This window comes from Microcaecilia unicolor, chromosome 2, assembly GCF_901765095.1.
Source record: "Microcaecilia unicolor chromosome 2, aMicUni1.1, whole genome shotgun sequence".
Lineage (NCBI taxonomy): Eukaryota > Metazoa > Chordata > Amphibia > Gymnophiona > Siphonopidae > Microcaecilia > Microcaecilia unicolor.
Genome location: NC_044032.1, coordinates 2,480,898 through 2,498,638, shown reverse-complemented (window position 1 = coordinate 2,498,638; position 17,741 = coordinate 2,480,898). Strand labels below are relative to the sequence as shown.

Sequence of the window (17,741 nt, the reverse complement as noted above, 5' to 3'; positions counted from 1 at the left end):
TTCTTTAACGGTAATAAACTGTAGCAATTTAACAGGATCAAAGAATACATAGTTAACTGATTTTAAGGAAATTAAACATCTACAAGAGAATTTCAGAGTAAAAGTTCCTCCCAGTGCTAAAGTCCGTGACCTCAACACAAGGGATTCCTTCCTCCATCTCTGTGTAGACCTACTCAAATCTGGATATACTTGTATCCTTGCCCCGAGAAATTGTTGGGAAATATTTCTGAAGTAAAGCCTCAAGATGTTATTCCTGTCAGATTCGAAGGCGAAAGTAACCAACAAAGTTATACGTTCAGTTATTACCTCCATTGAGGTTTCCAATAATTCAGTTAAATTTTGAGTTGAAATTGGGGCAGGAGTTGATGCTATACCTGTGATATAGTACGCCTTTACAATAGGAGGAAATAAATCAGCTGAAATACCTAAGACTTCCAGGAAATATTTACGCAACATTTCTATTGTGGGTAACAAAGGTGCCTTTGGAAAGTTCAAGAATCTCAGATTATTTCGTCTTAACTGATTCTCTAAATATTCAGTCTTCTTCTGCACCTTACCATTATCACTCACAAATGTTCCAAAACAATTTTGAAGTTTTTTAATCTCAGAATCATTTAACTCACATTTTTCTTCCTGTATTCTCACCTTCTCGCATAGAGCCTGATGTTGCTGTTTGACTTTGGTTCCTTCAGTCTTAAGAGAATTAACGGATTGTTGCATTGTCGAACTCAGGGTTTGGATTGCATCCCACAGAATTTCAAGTGTAACAACGGCTGGTCTCAAATTTCCACCAAGATTAACCGTGGGGGTACCCAGAATAGGAGAAGCTGAGGAAACAACCCCACTCAGACTTCTTCCAGATGGTAAGTTTTCTGGCGTAGAAAATCCAGCTGGGCCTCCAACAGTCACTACCGATTCAGACAGCGACTCTCGAGCTGGGGTTAATCCTCCGACGGGTCTTGGTGGGGCCATTTGTAGAGGCGGGCTTAAAGACGCCGCCTCCAAGCTAAAGTCTCCCAACTGGCCCGGAGACCCAACCAACGTCGGAAGGTGTGTTCCCTGCGCTTAAGCGCAAAACGCCTCCATAGTCGTCTGTCGCATAGCTGGAATATTACCAGGGCTAGAGGAGGCTTTAGCCCCAGTCTTCCCCTTTCTTTTTCCCATGAGTTAGGGAGTAAGAAAGACAGCTTAGCGAAACGCGGTGGAGGATCAAGAGCATTCAAGCCGCACTTCCTCTCACGGACGCCATCTTGAAAAAGGACTCCCAATACTATGTTTTCTAATCTTGAAGATAATAACTCAAACAGTGTACGCGAATGCAAAGACTTCCTGCAACTATGGGAACTCCACTGGCCAAACACACAACCCACCTACAACAAAGGACATACACTAGACATCATCACCCACAAATTCTCACCAGAACCAAATATCACACTAATAGACACAAAATGGACAGCCAGGCCATGGTCCGACCACTACAGTGCAAACCTTTCCCTCCACTGGAGAACAAAAAAAGACACAACAAAAACAAAAACAACAAACATATACTACGAGAGGCAAAATAGACCCACTAACATTCTGGCAACAATTCTACACTGACGAATGGACAATACCTACAGACTGACCCCAATTTCTCCAAGATTGGGATAACAGATGCAGAATAATACTAGACAATATAGCACCACTTCAAACCAGAACCTCACATAGAAAAAACTCAATACCATGGTTTAACGAAGAATTGAAAGAACTAAAAACACAAGTCAGAATATTGGAAAGAGCATGGAGCAAGAAAAAAGACGAAAACACACACAAAGACTGGAAACAATTACAAAGAAAATACAAATACACGATCAGACAAACTAAAAGGACCTATTACAAAACCAAAATAGGACCAAACTACAAGGATACACACAAACTGTTTTCACTCGTAAACAATCTTCTAAATACTACCAAGGTCACCTCCAACAATGCAGATACCCCATCAGCAACCAACCTTGCTAACTACTTCAATGAAAAAATCATAAAACTCCGACTCATAATACTCACTAACACAATGGACTACACAAACGTCCTTGAATGTCTAGACTCAAATCCCGGAGAATACCCAGCAGATCGATCATGGACTGACTTTGACATGCTCTCATCAAAAGAAATCTCATACTGGGTAGGAAAATACGCCAAATTGCAATGTAAATTAGACATCTGCCCTAACAACCTAATAAGATCCGCACCCAAACAATTCAAAACAGACCTCACGAAACACATAAATTACAGGCTTCAAAAAGGACTTTTTTCCCACAGATAGAGGAAACATCCTACTCACTCCGTTACCGAAAGATGCTGAAAAAAGCACAATGGACCTAACCAACTATCGACCAGTAGCATCTATTCCACTCATGACCAAAGACATGGAAGGCATTGTGACGAAACAACTCACTGAATATCTAAATAAATACTCAATCCTGCACGAGTCCCAGTCAGAATTTCGGATGAATCATAGCACCGAAACTGTACTAGTGTCCGCAATGAACTCATTCAAGCAAGCAATTGCGACTGGTAACAACATCCTCCTCCTGCAATTTGACATGTCCAGTGCCTTTGACATGGTTAACCATGACATACTAATACATATACTAGAATACTTCGGAGTAGGAGGCACTGTTCTCAAATGGTTCAAAGGATTCCTGACCACAAGATCATACCAAGTAACAACAAATGTGGACAGATCACCACCATGGATACCTGAGTGCGGAGTCCCCCAAGGATCCCCTCTCTCACCAACATTATTCAACCTAACGATGATACCTCTAGCCAAGCTACTAGCTAATCAAAACCTCAACCCCTACATTTATGCAGATGACATCACAATTTACATCCCATTCAAACAGGATCTAAATGAAATCACCAACGAGATCAACCAAAGCCTCCAAATAATGCACACCTGGGCAGATGCATTCCAACTAAAACTTAACACAGAAAACACACGTCTCTTACTCACTTCACAACATAACACAAAAGACTACAACACCATAATCACACCATACTACTCCCTTCCGGTCTCACAAAACTTGAAAATTCTTGGAGTCACCATTGATCGAAACCTCACTCTTGACACCCACGTGAAAAACACGACGAAAAAGATGTTCTATACCATGTGGAAACTTAAAAGAGTAAAACCTTTCTTCCTGAGATACATCTTCCGCACCCTGGTACAGTCAATGGTAATAAGTCATCTGGACTACTGCAATGCACTGTACGCCGGGTGCAAAGAACAGATAATCAAAAAACTCCAAACTGCCCAGAATACGGCCGCCAGACTCATATTTGGAAAAACTAAATATGAAAGTGCAAAACCACTAAGAGAGAAACTTCACTGGCTCCCACTTAAGGAATGCAATGCGTTCAAGATCTGCACGATTGTACACAAACTCATTCATGCAGACGCCCCACTCTACATGCTAAACTTCATGGACCTACCCCCCAGAAACGCCACAAGATCATCCCGCAAATTTCTCAACCTGCACTACCCTAGCTGCAAAGGACTTAAGTACAAGCAGATACACGACACTACCTTCTCTTACATGAGCACGCAGTTATGGAATGCATTGCCTACAGACTTGAAAGCAATCAACGAAATAACCATCTTTCGAAAATCTCTAAAAACATTCTTCTTCAACAAGGCCTAAAATGAGAACATATAACCTCACTAGGTCACCTCACCAGTCCAATCAATTATGAAAGTCCATCTTCTATAACTAACCCAATCACTCTCTTCCCTCTTCTCTCTTCCCTTCCTTGATCGTTACACATTACCAACTATATCTGTTTTCCTGATATGATAACGTTTAACAAATCTATGTAAGCCACATTGAGCCTGCAAATAGGTGGGGGAATGTGGGATACAAATGCAATAAATAAAATAAATAAAAAATCTAAAATTGCTCACCTCAAAGAAGGGAAGAAATGTCTTCAGCAGTAGACTGGCAAACCTACTAAAGAAGACTTTAAACTAGAATTGTTGGGGCTGGGTGATCAAAAGTATTTCCATGTAACTTCCTTCTGGAGGCCGCACCTTCAAAAAGATGTAAACAGGATGGAGTCAGTCCAGAGGGCGGCTATTAAAATGGTCAGTGATCTTCATCATAAGGAGTATGGGGACAGGCCTAAAGATCTCAATATGTATAGTTTGGAAGAAAGGTGGTAAAGGGGAGATATGATAGAGACATTAAAATATCTATGCGGCATAAATACAAAGGAGGCGAATCTCTTTCAATTGAGCGGAAGCTCTGGGGTGGTATAGGATGAAGGTGAAAGGAAATAGACTCAGGAGTAACCTGAGGAAATACTTCTTCACAGAAAGGGTGGTGAATTTGTGAAATGGCCTCCCGACGGAGGTGGTGATGGAGGCAAACACTGAATCTGAATTTAAGAAAGCTTTGGACTAGAACATAGGTCTGTAAGAGAGAGGAACGGGTAGCAGATGACATGGATAGGAAGACTGAATAGGCCTTATAGTCCTTATCTGCCTTTCATTTTTCTATGTTTCTATGTTAGTTTGTGTTATATTTAATCCCCTTTGGGGGAGTGGCCTAGTGGCTAGTGAAGTGGCCTGAGAACCTGGGGAACTGGGTTCAATTCCCACTGCAGCTCCTTGTGACTCTGGGTAAGTCATTTTACCCTCCATTGCCCCAGGTACCAAATAAGTACCTGTATATAATATGTAAACCACCTTGACTGTAATCAGAGAAAGGCAGTTTATCAAGTTCCCTTTTTCATAAATTAGACTCTGAAGCAGTTTTTCGAAATGCCCACCATGACAGGAATGAACCTCATTCTTAAGCCAGAGCATGTGGAGTATGATCTCAGCCTCCCAAATTTACTACTTACCCTCGCTGTGGAATTTGCAAAGCTTCATTCTGGACGTCATTAGATGTAATGTGTATAGGCAACCTATCCAGATGTGTTTGGAAATCTTTTTCATCGTGTGGCACCCAAAACTATAAGAAATATTTCTGTATCTTTGTTCCACATTTTATTGGTCTCTGACTGCATTTCTTGGTAAATGAGGATCTTCTCTCTCTCCATGTGATTCACCCAGTAGTCACTTGGGATCTGATGTCTGAGAATGTGTCTGTTCACGTAGTATTGTAAGTAGTAAGTACATGGGGGGGGGGGGGGGGTTCTATAAATGCTGCTTAAAATTTGGCACTGGAAAAACTCGGTGATAAGCTCTATTCTATACAAGATGCAACACCATTTCTATAATAACCCTTAGTGCCACTTTTCATATTCAACTCTGGGCGCCAGACTTACACCAAGTACATAAGTCCATAAGTATTGCCATACTGGGACAGACCAAAGGTCCATCAAGCCCAGTATCCTGTTTCTAACAGTGGCCAATCCATGTTACAAGTACTTGGCAAAATCCCAATAACTACAAAATCAACTGAAACCTGATATAAATCCTGGCACCCAAGCCGGGCACAGAGACACTGCACCCAACATTTTAGAATGCCCCTGACCTGCCCGTGCTCTTCACATGACCACACTCCTTTTGAGTTCCAGATACAAATTGCAGATCCAATTTGGACAGTCTTGGAGAGTGCTGAATGCCCTGAGTGAACTCTTTTATAACAGGTGATATTTGACAGAACTCAATTCTAGGCCACAACCAGTGGAATGTTTAACAGGAGAGTGTGACAGTGAGATCTTCCAACTGTGAGCTCTCTTGTTGCCTCTGTGTACAACAAACCTCATTCTGGTGCTCGAACACAGCCTCCCTCAGGGAACTTCAAACCTCATTCTGGTTCTCCAATAGCCTCAGAGAACTTCAAGCCTCATTCTGGTGCTCCAATAGCCTCCCTCAGGCAACTTCAAGTCTCATGCTGGTGCTCCAATATAGGGTTACCATATTTTGTCCCCCAAAAAGGAGGACACATGCCCCGACCCTGTCACACCCCACCCCGCCCTGTGTCATACCCTCGCTCTGCCCCCTGGCACATTTCCCCTCCCCCCTGTCACACACCCCGTCACCCCCTCCCCTTACCTTACTACTGCCCTGGTGGTCTAGTGACCTCTTTGGGGCAGGAAAGAGCCCCCTCTTTCCTGCCTAGGGCACTGCCTTGCACGCATCCTTCCTGTTGCTGATTGCGGAGCCGATTCAAAATGGCCGCCGAGAGTTGAAATCTCACGAGGCCACTTCAACTCTCAGCAGCCATTTTGAATCAGCTCCGCGATCAGCAACAGGAAGGATGCATGCAGGGCAGCGCTCCGGGCAGGAAAGAGGGGGCTCTTTCCTGCCCCGAAGGCGGAAGAGGTCACTAGACCACCAGGGCAGTAGTAAGTAAGGGGAGGGGAGGCTAGCAATCTGCCTGTTTCTCCGGATTTCTGGACAAACGGGCAGGCTGGCGGGTGGGCCGTCCCGCCCACCAGCCTGCCCGTTTGTCCAGAAATCCGGACAAAAGGGCAGATTGGCAAAATCTGCCCGGTTGCCCAGATATGTCCTCAAAAAGAGGACATGTCCGGCTAAATCCAAATATATGGTAACCCTACTCCAATAGCCTCCCTCAGAGAACTTCAAGCCTCATTCTGGTGCTCCAATAGCCTCCCTCAGGCAACTTCAAGCCTCATTCTGGTACTCCAATAGCCTTCCTCAGGGAACTTCAAGCCTCATTCTGGTGCTCCAATAGCCCCTCTTACTGTATTCCAAACCTCATTTTTCTGGTGCATTCCAAGCCACACTAAGGTGACAGGGATTGCACATGCAACAGAAAAACCTTGTATAGCTACGCCACTGGCCACAATGAATTATATACAACCCAACCCGACTTTCTTTTGTTCATTTTTCAATTCCTCTCCTATATCTTTATTAACTTTTGTCAGATAATCCCCCTAGAAACTCCTATGTTTCTAACCAAGATCAATATTCTCTGTGAAGTAGCTCCACAGAATCTCCAACTACTAACCCCCTTCAATACTCTGTAACCGTCCCCATTGCTTCATTAAGCCACATTGAATCTACCAAAAGGTGGGAAAATGTGGGATACAAATGCAATAAATAAATAAATAAATATATTTTGGGAGTTAATAACAAATACAGGATATGTCAAGTGACTGCATGAGATATGGCTACAGAGGTGTGAAAGCACTACATCGCATTGTGATTAAACCACACAGCACCATTGCTATTTTGGGCTGTTTTGTGGACAGCGAGATCACAGTTCAGCGTCCACAGCCTTTCATACCTTGTGGTTTTCACATTCTCTCTCTGTTCTTCTGCTGAGCTGAGCCCTGCACAGTATTATCAGACATTGGGAGACTTTTCCTTCCTCATTTTCTGTTGCCACTGTAAAGACGGATATGTCAGAAGAACCAGAGCTGCTTGGAAAATTGTACTTTTTATGAATGGGAAATATGAACTGTCTGGCTTATCCAGTCAGCGGGTGCTGTTGCTAAGAGGATAAACACTGGTCAGAGGGAATATCTAGCAGCACTGACCAGATAGCCTCAATACTATCCAGACAGTGTCAGGGTGGGGTGTATACGACCCAGACGTTATGCCTAATCAGAGTAAGGACAGTGAATCAATATCAATATATTATTTATATACCACAATATTCCCGCAAAGGGGGCCAGGGCGGTTTACAACCAATCATTGTAAATACAATACAATTATATCAGTAAAATGTTAAAATACGAGATAAATTATAGCTAAAAATGACTTCACATAAACAGAAAAGTTTAAAGTTTTTTTTGCGAAAAACCAGATAGTTACATTCCAATCAAATACATAAAGGAAGCGGATTGCAACAAGAAGACAGCAGAAAAAGACAAAATGGAATCAACTGTCGAGAAACTGGGGGATGTAGGATCCTTAAACTCTGTAATGGCAGCGAGAATCTAGCCATAGAGAAACAAAGCAGTTTAGTGATTAAAATAGATGAACAAACGTACATGGCCTGAAAAAATAAACACCCTGACTTAAAATAAAATCCTCTGTCAAACTGGGAGCCAGTGAAGAACAATCCTCTGAGAAGAGAGGATATCATAAGTACATTAGTATTGCTCTACTGGGAGAGACCGAAGTTCCGTCAAGCCCAACATCCTGTTTCCAACAGTGGCCAATCCAAGTTACAAGCACCTGGCAAGATCCCAAAACAGTACAATACATTTTCTACTGCTTATTCTAGAAATAAGCATTGATTTCGGAGATCTGATCAAGACTCGATAAGTGAAGCGCGAGGGACACACCAATTGTTGGATTCAAAGCAACACAAGTGACCCGTAGCTTCCAAAGGAGATCGAGATAAGTTATATACATATTTGTCCTGTTTGCATTGCTTCAGTTGACTACAACAGAGTTAAAGGTCTTAAAGATTCAGAACCCCATGAGTGCACATAAAATAACTATAAAAAAGAGATATGGTCACAGTGTGATATTAAAGCACATATATTTAAAAATTGAACACAAGGAATTTCACATAAAGCAAATTTTGTGCACCATTGGAGGTTGGGGGCAGTCAATGATTATATGTTGTCACAAACACATTGTCTTAACATAAGCCAGACACATACAAGTGTCTACGTGACTGTATGAGACGTCCCCTATATATATATATATATATATATAGCACATTCCTGTTGTGCCAATGCGCTCTCCTTGTATGAATTTGCGTATTCTACAACAATATTAAGGTAGAGCTTAGCCATTTTTTTCCTTTTTTGTATTCTAGAAATAAAGCAGTGGATTTTCCCAAGTCCATCTTAATAACAGCTTATGGACTTTTCTTTTAGGAAGGTATCCAACCCTTTTTAAAACCCTGCTAAGCTAACTGCTTTTATTATAAGAACATAAGTAATGCAACACTGGGAAAAGACCAAAGGTCCATCGAGCCCAGCATCCTGTCCACTACAGCGGCCAATCCAGGCCAAGGGCACCTGGCAAGCTTCCAAAACGTACAAACATTCTATACATGTTATTCCCGGAATTGTGGATTTTTCCCAAGTCCATTTAGTAGTGGTTTATGGACTTGTCCTTTAGGAAACCATCTAACCCCTTTTTAAACTCTGCCAAGCTAACCGCCTTCACCATGTTCTCTGGCAACAAATTCCAGAGTTTAATTATGCGTTGGGTGAAGAAAACTTTTCTCTGATTTATTTTAAATTTACTACACTGTAGTTTCATCGCATATATTCTCTGGCAACGAATTCCAGAGTTTAATTACATGTTGAATGAAGAAGTATTTTCTGTGATTCATTTTCAATTTACTACTTTTTAGCTTCATTGTGTGCCCCCTAGTCCTAGTATTTTTGGAAAGAGTAAACAAGGGATTCACTCTCACCCGTTCCACTCTACTCATTATTTTATAGACCTCTATCCTATCTCCCCTCAGCCATATTTTCTCCAAGCTGCAGAGCCCTAGCTTCTTTAGCCTTTCCTCATACGGAAGTCATCCCATCTCCTTTATCATTTTCGTCGCCCTTCTCTGTACCTTTTCTAATTCCACTATATCTTTTTTGAGATGCAGTGACCAGAATTGCACACGGTATTCAAGGTGCGGTCACACCATGCAGCAATAAAAAGGCATTATAATGTCCTCATTTTTGTTTTCCATTCCTTTCCTAATAATACCTAACATTGTATTTGCTTTCTTAGCCGCCGCCACACACTGAACAGAAGGGTTTCAATGTATGATCAATGGTGATGCCTAGATCCCTTTCCTGGTCAGTGACTCCAAATGTAGAACCTTGCACCACATAGCTGTACTTCAGGTTCATCTTTCCCACATGCATCACTTTGCATTTGCTCACATTAAACGTCATCTGCCATTTAGACGCCCAGTCTCCAAGTCTCATAAGGTCCTCTTGTAATTCTTCACAATCCTCTTGAGATTTAACAACTTTGAACAACTTTGTGTCATCAGCAAATTTAATTACCTCACTAGTTTATTTATTTATTTCTTGCATTTGTATCCCACATTTTCCCACCTATTTGCAGGCTCAATGTGGCTTACAATATTCCGCCCTGGCTATCGCCTTAGCAGAGTAAAGATACAATTAATAATTACATAAGAACACGAGTAACATAGTGGGATAAAGCATTAGGTATAACGAGATCAAAAATGTAATAACAGTTAAAGCAGTAATGCACTAAAGTTCAAATGACGGATCGTTGTGGTATGATTTATTGAAGAGATAGGTCTTCAGTGATTTCCGAAAGTTGATTAAGTCGCTCATTTTTTTCACATCAAGTGGTAATGCATTCCAAAGCTGCGTTCTTATGTAGGAAAAACTGGATGCATGTGTTAATTTATATTTTAGTCCTTTGCATCTGGGGAAGTGAAGATTTAGGAATGTGCGTGAAGATCTTTTGGTGTTCCTGGGTGGTAAGTCAATAAGGTCTGACATGTAGAGCGGGGCATATCCATAAATAATTTTATGAATCAGGGTGCAAACTTTGAACGTAATACGTTCCCTAAGTAACATAGTAAATGACGGCAGAAAAAGACCTGCATGGTCCATCCAGACTGCCCAACAAGATAAACTCATATGTGCTACTTTTTGTGTATACCTTACCTTGATTTGTACCTGTCCTTTTCAGGGCACAGACCGTGTAAGTCTGCCCAGCACTATCCCCGCCTCCCGCCACCGGCTCTGCCACCCAATCTCGGCTAAGCTCCTTAGGATCCATTCCTTCTGAACAGGATTCCTTTATGTTTATCCCACGCGTGTTTGAATTCTGTTACCGTTTTCATTTCCACCACCTCCCGCGGGAGGGCATTCCAAGCATCCACTACTCTCTCCGTGAAAAAATACTTCCTGACATTTTTCTTGACTCTGCCCCCCTTCAATCTCATTTCATGTCCTCTCGTTCTACCGCCTTCGCACCTCTGGAAAAGGTTCGTTTGCGGATTAATACTTTTCAAATATTTGAATGTCTGTATCATATCACCCCTGTTTCTCCTTTCTTCCAGAGTATACATGTTCAGGTAATCAAGTCTCTCCTCATACGTCTTGTAACGCAAATTCCTTACCATTCTCGTAGCTTTTCTTTGCACCGCTTCAATTCTTTTTACATCCTTTGCAAGGTACGGCCTCCAAAACTGAACAAAATACTCTAGGTGGGGCCTCACCAATGACTTATACAGGGGCATCAACACCTCCTTTCTTCTGCTGGTCACACCTTTCTCTATACAGCCTAACAACCTTCTAGCTACGGCCACCACCTTGTCACACTGTTTCGTCGCCTTCAGATCCTCAGATACTATCACCCCAAGATCCCTCTCCCCGTCCGTACCTATCAGATTCTCCCCACCTAACACATACGTCTCCCGAGGATTTCTATTCCCTAAGTGCATCACTTTGCATTTCTTCGCATTGAATTTTAATTGCCAAACCTTAGACCATTCTTCTAGCTTCCTCAGATCTTTTTTCATGTTTTCCACTCCCTCCCGGGTGTCCACTCTGTTACAGATCTTAGTATCATCCGCAAATAGGCAAACTTTACCTTCTAACCCTTCGGCAATGTCACTCACAAATATATTGAACAGAATCGGTCCCAGCACCGATCCTTGAGGCACACCACTACTCACTTTTCCCTCCTCCGAGTGAATTCCATTCACCACCACCCTCTGGCTTCTGTCCGTCAACCAGTTCCTAATCTAGTTCACCACTTCGGGTCCTATCTTCAGCCCATCCAGTTTATTTAACAGCCTCCTGTGGGGAACCGTGTCAAAAGCTTTGCTGAAATCTAAGTAGATTACGTCCATAGCTCGTCCCTGATTCAATTCTCCTGTCACCCAATCAAAGAACTCAATGAGATTCGTTTGGCACGATTTCCCTTTGGTAAAACCATGTTGTCTCGGATCTTGCAACTTATTGGCTTCCAGGAAATTCACTAACCTTTCCTTCAGCATCGCTTCCATTACTTTTCCAATAATCGAAGTGAGGCTTACCGGCCTGTAGTTTCCAGCTTCTTCCCTATCACAACTCTTGTGAAGAGGGACCACCTCCTCTGTTCTCCAATCCCTTGGAACCTCTCCTGTCTGCAAGGATTTATTAAACAAATCTTTAAGAGGACCCGCCAGAACCTCTCTGAGCTCCCTCAATATCCTGGGGTGGATCCCATCCCTTCCCATGGCTTTGTCCACCTTTAGCTTTTCAAACTGTTCATACACACTCTCTTCCGTGAATGGTGCTCTATCCACTTCAATCTCATTTGTACTTTTTGCAGTCCATTGCGGTCCTTCTCCAGGATTTTCTTCTGTGAAAACAGAACAAAAGTATCTATTTAGCAAATTTGCATTTTCTTCATCATTATCCACATAGCGGTTCGCAGTATCTTTTAGTTTCACAATTCCCTTTTTAGTCATTCTTCTTTCACTTATATACCTGAAGAAATTTTTGTCACCCCTCCTTACATTTCTAGCCATTTGTTCTTCCGCTTTCGCCAGACGTATCTCTCTCTTGGCTTCTTTCAGTTTCATCTTGTATTCCTCCTCGTGTTCCTTTTCTTGAGTTTTTGTGTATTTCTGGAACGCCAACTCTTTAGCCTTTATTTTCTCAGCCACTTGCTTGGAGAACCATATCGGTTTCCTTTTTCTCTTGCTTTTATTTACTTTCCTTACATAAAGGTTCGTGGCCCTATTTATAGCTTCTTTCAGCCTGGACCACTGTCCTTCCACTTCTCGTATTTCCTCCCAGCCCATCATCTCCTTCCTCAGGTATTCCCCCATTTCACTAAAGTCAGCACGCTTGAAATCCAGAACTTTGAGTTTTGAGTGGCCGCTCTCCACTTTAGCTGTAATATCAAACCAAACCGTTTGATGGTCACTGCTGCCCAGGTGGGCACCCACTCGGATATTTGACACGCTATCCCCATTTGTGAGCACCAGATCCAGCATTGCTCCCTCCCTCGTGGGTTCTGTCACCATTTGTCTGAGCAAACCACTTTGGAAAGCATCCATGATCTCTCTACTTCTTTTCGATTCTGCAGATGGAACCTTCCAATCTACATCCGGCAGATTGAAATCTCCCAGCAACAGCACCTCTCTCTTGTTTCCCAACTTTTGAATATCTGCGATCAGGTCTTTATCTAATTCCTCCAATTGTTTCGGAGGCCTGTAGACAACACCCACGTGTATAGAGGTTCTATCCTCTCTTTTTAAGGTGATCCATATCGCTTCTTCCTTTCCCCAGGTCCCTGTCATTTCGGTTGCTGTGATATCATTTCTCACATATAGAGCTACTCCTCCACCTTTACGACTCTCTCTATCCTTCCTAAACAGATTATAGCCCGGTATGTTTGCATCCCATTCATGCGAACCATTTAGCCACGTCTCCGTGATTGCAACAAGGTCTAAGTCTGCCTCCAACATTAGGGCTTGAAGGTCATGAACTTTTTTGCTTAGACTGCGAGCATTTGTGGCCATCGCTTTCCATGTACATTTCCTGGTATGTGCTTCAACATTTGTGATTTGGGGTTGTCTTTTCTCTTTGGGTACCTTCATATCATTTTGTTCCAACTTCATTTCTTTCTCTTCTGCCTCAGTTCTATTTTCAGGATCATCACCATGCTGTAATGGAGCAAAAGAATTCTGTAGGGGCAACACTTGTGAGGGCGGATGCCTCTGGTGCACATAGCGAAGTCTTCCTGAGCCTACTGTGAACCATCTATTCCTAGGTGGTTTTATCCTTGGAGGCAGTGGTGTGAATTTGGCTTGATTCTGTGCTACATGGTTTTGTGTAGTCTTAGAAGCTGCTTTAAGTGCATCTAATTCCTGTTTTACCTTACTGAGCTCCTGTTTTAAACTAGCAAGCTGATGACAGACAGGACAAGCCTTAAGTCTCCAGATAATTGGCCTTGAAACTGAAACACCACAATTATTACAGAGAATAAAAGTCATCCTGTTTGTTGGAATGGGAATGAACAGGTATGCTATGATGGGGTTAATACTTTGCAAGATTAACTTTACTCCTCAGCCATACGTAGGCCACCAGAGGCAGTTGTAATTTGGGTGGAGTTAATTTGCAATACGTAGAATAGTTAGGAAAATTTATTTAGGAAGTGTCAGTCTTGGGGTGGGGGGGGGGGGGCTTAAACTTTAAAACCTGTGGAATGTATTTGTTTTAAAACCTATCTCCAGGAAAGGAAAAAAGTTCTAATACTTGCTAGCAGTTTTGAAATCTGAAATCTCCTTTTCAGAGTTACAGATACCAATAAACCAATTAGAAACAACAATCAAAACACAACAGGCAGAGTAGAATGAAAGTCAGATCACACTATTTTCAGAGCCAAGAGGGTTTTTTTTCTTTTAGGAAAGATAGAAATGCAGTGACAATGATAGACAAGGAAAGAAGAAAGAGATGCCCAGAGAAAACACAGCCAAAGGATAGGGATAACCAGGGATTTAGCCAGCACAAATCTTAGCTGTGTGAGTTTCCTTCAGCCAGGAGATGAGTCCACGAGGCTGCTCAGTTTAGCCCCTCCTAAGCAATTAAAATGTCTGCAGAAGGACCAGGTGAGAATGGGGTGGGGGAGCCAGTGTAATTTTTCTCTTAGGGGTGTGGCACTTTTGTATTTTGTTTTACCAAATATGAGTCTGGCTACAGTGTTTTGGGCTGTTTGAAGTTTTGTGATGATTTGTTCTTTACAGCCAGCGTAGAGTGTATTGCAGTAGTCCAGGTGACTTAGCACCAATGATTGTACCAGTGTGCGAAATATGTCCCTTGGGAAGAAAGGTTTTAGTTTCCACATTGAGTGGAACATTTTCTTTGTTATGTTCTTCACATGGGTTTCCAATGTGAGGTTTCAGTCAATGGTGACTCCTAGGATTTTCAAGCTGTCTGCAACATGGAGGGAGAAGTTTGGTGTGGTTATAGTAGTGGATTTACTTATATTATATTGTGATGAGAGGATGAGGCATTGTGATTGTTTGGCATTAAGTTCTAATTGAAATGCATCTGCCCATGAGTTCATGATTTGAAAACTGTGGTTGATGTTATTGATGATTTCATTTAGATCATGTTTGAATGGGATGTAGATCGTGACATCATCTGCGTATATGTATGGATTGAGTCCTTGGTTAGATAACGATTTTGCCAGAGGTGTCATCATTAGATTAAAGAGAGTTGGTGATAGTGGTGATCCTTGGGGGACTCCACATTCAGTTACTCCCATCTCTAGATCATTTATAAATATGTTAAAAGCAGTGGACCCAGCACAGACCCCTGAGGAACCCCACTATCGACCCTTCTCCTTTGAGAAGCTTAAATATCATTCTAATTGAAACATTCTGAATAAGTTGCAATTTCTTTAATAATCTAGCCGACAATCCTAGATAAAAAGCGTTTCAGTAATCTAGGTGTGACAATACTAACATCTGAATTAACAATGCATTTGCAGATTGATCAAAATAGTATCTAATCAGTCTAAGTTGTCTTAATTTGTAAATTGCCTTCTCCCGTTCTGATTTACTTGTGACTAAGGTCAAGGGAGAATCCAGTATCACTTTTTCTGGTTAGCTGTCCAGTTAGTGGTCTGATTATTGCTATTTGTTAGACGACATCACTGATCAATGCTCATTCTACATACCAGAGCAGAAGATCAAATTTTGTTTTTAATCCATGGTGGCAACATTTTATCCAACGCTGACCACCATTGGCTTAATATTGCCCTCTGTACTGATAATGCTTTCATTACTTACCTAGAAACTGAGGTACAGCGTTTATCTTTGTTGGGCAAATCAAGTACCACAGCAGGAGTGTGAGCCACGCAGGGCAGTCACAAGGTCCCTTTACATTAGAATTTGCAGTTTAATTTTAAGGCAGGAAGGTTAAATGGCAACTTGCTCAGGAGCAGACAATGAGCTGTTTTAGGTAGTGGGATTAGAATCTGTATCTCAGGGTTGTGTATTGCTGTGTATCACCAGCCTCTGCCTCTGGAACCATAAATGCTATTATCATCTCATGACATTCAGGCCCCTTTGACTTACACCATGGACCGACCACTACAAATTAAATCTTTCCCTAAAATGGAGGAAAAAAGGTCCCCAACATATACGAGAACACACATCATACACCACGAGAGGCCAAAAAGATGCCGAAACATTTTGGAAACAGATATATAATAACGATTGGACAACACAAACAGACTCTATACATTACCTCTCAGAATGGGACAAAAGATGTAAACACATATTAGACGAAATAGCACCATTGCGAACAAGAACCTCACGCAGACGCAACTCGATACCGTGGTTCAACGAAGAACTGAAAAAACTAAAAACACAAGCCAGGAAATTAGAACACACATGGAAAAAAATAAAAGATGAACATACACTCAACTCTCAACGCATGGAAACAAACACTAAGGAAATACAAATACGCAATAAGACAGACCAAAAGGTCATACTACAAAACTAAAATAGGGCCGGATTACAAAGACACGAAGAAACTATACCATCTCGTGAACAATCTACTAGAGATAACGCCAATCACTACAACCATCACTGACATCCCATCTGCAGACAACCTTGCTAAATACTTCAATGAAAAAACAGTAAACCTACGCAAAACGCTACCCCAAGATAATATGGACATCCAACACTTCATCAAAGAACTGGACCCATCCCCTGGTGAATACCCAGCGGACCGAATCTGGTCAAATTTCGCTCTCCTCACCACCGACACAGTTACCCAGGCGATTAAGAGGTACTCAAACAGTCAATGTCTATTGGACACCTGCCTCAGCTACCTTATAAAATCTGCCCCCATCGCTTCATAACAGACCTCACATCCCACCTAAACTTCATGCTGCAACAAGGCACCTTCCCCAAAGACAAAGGCAACATCTTACTCACCCGAATACCAAAAGACACCAAAAAAAAAAAAACCCAAATGACATTACCAACTACCGATCAATAGCATCTATCCCACTGGTAGTCAAATTAATGGAAGGCTTGGTAACCAAACAACTCAATGATTACGTAGACAAATTCACAATACTACATGAATCACAATCAGGATTCCGCCCCCTACACAGCACTGAAACAGTATTACTTACTCTCTTAACTAAATTCAAGCAGGAAATAGCAATAGGTAAAAGCATACTTCTCCTTCAATTTGACATGTCCAGTGCATTTGACATGGTTAATCACAGCATACTACTAAGACTCCTAAATTACTTCGGAATCAACAGAAATACACTCAAGTGGATCAAGGGTTTCCTAACCACAAGAACATATCAAGTGAAAGCTAGCAATAACATTTCATCACCTTGGAAACCAGACTGCGGAGTACCGCAAGGATCACCACTATCACCAATCCTCTTCAACCTCGTAATTACCCCACTAGCCAAATCCTTATCCGTTTAAGGCCTTAACCCATTCATATATGCTGATGACATCACAATATTTATCCCATACAAATACGACCTGGCAGAAATCACCAATGAAATCAAGCTTAGTCTGAACATCATGGACTCATGGGCAAACGCATTCCAATTAAAACTCAATACAGAAAAAACACATTGTCTCATCATCTCATCCCAACACAACACATATAAACCCCAAAACATAAACATCCCAAGTTATACCCTTCCTATCGCAGACAGCCTGAAAATTCTCGGAGTAACAATCGACCGGAACCTCTCACTTGAGAACCAAGCAAAATATATCATAAAGAAAATGTTTCACTCTATGTGGAAACTTAAACGTGTGAAACCATTCTTCCCAAGGGAAATA

The 17,741-nt window shown here is 41.8% G+C and overlaps 1 protein-coding gene across 1 annotated transcript in view; it reads left to right on the top strand.

Annotated features, from left to right (window-relative positions):
• LOC115461766 overlaps nucleotides 1-17,741 on the top strand; it is a 568,733-nt gene that overhangs the window by 223,281 nt on the left and 327,711 nt on the right. The gene's annotated exons all lie outside the window — the stretch shown is intronic.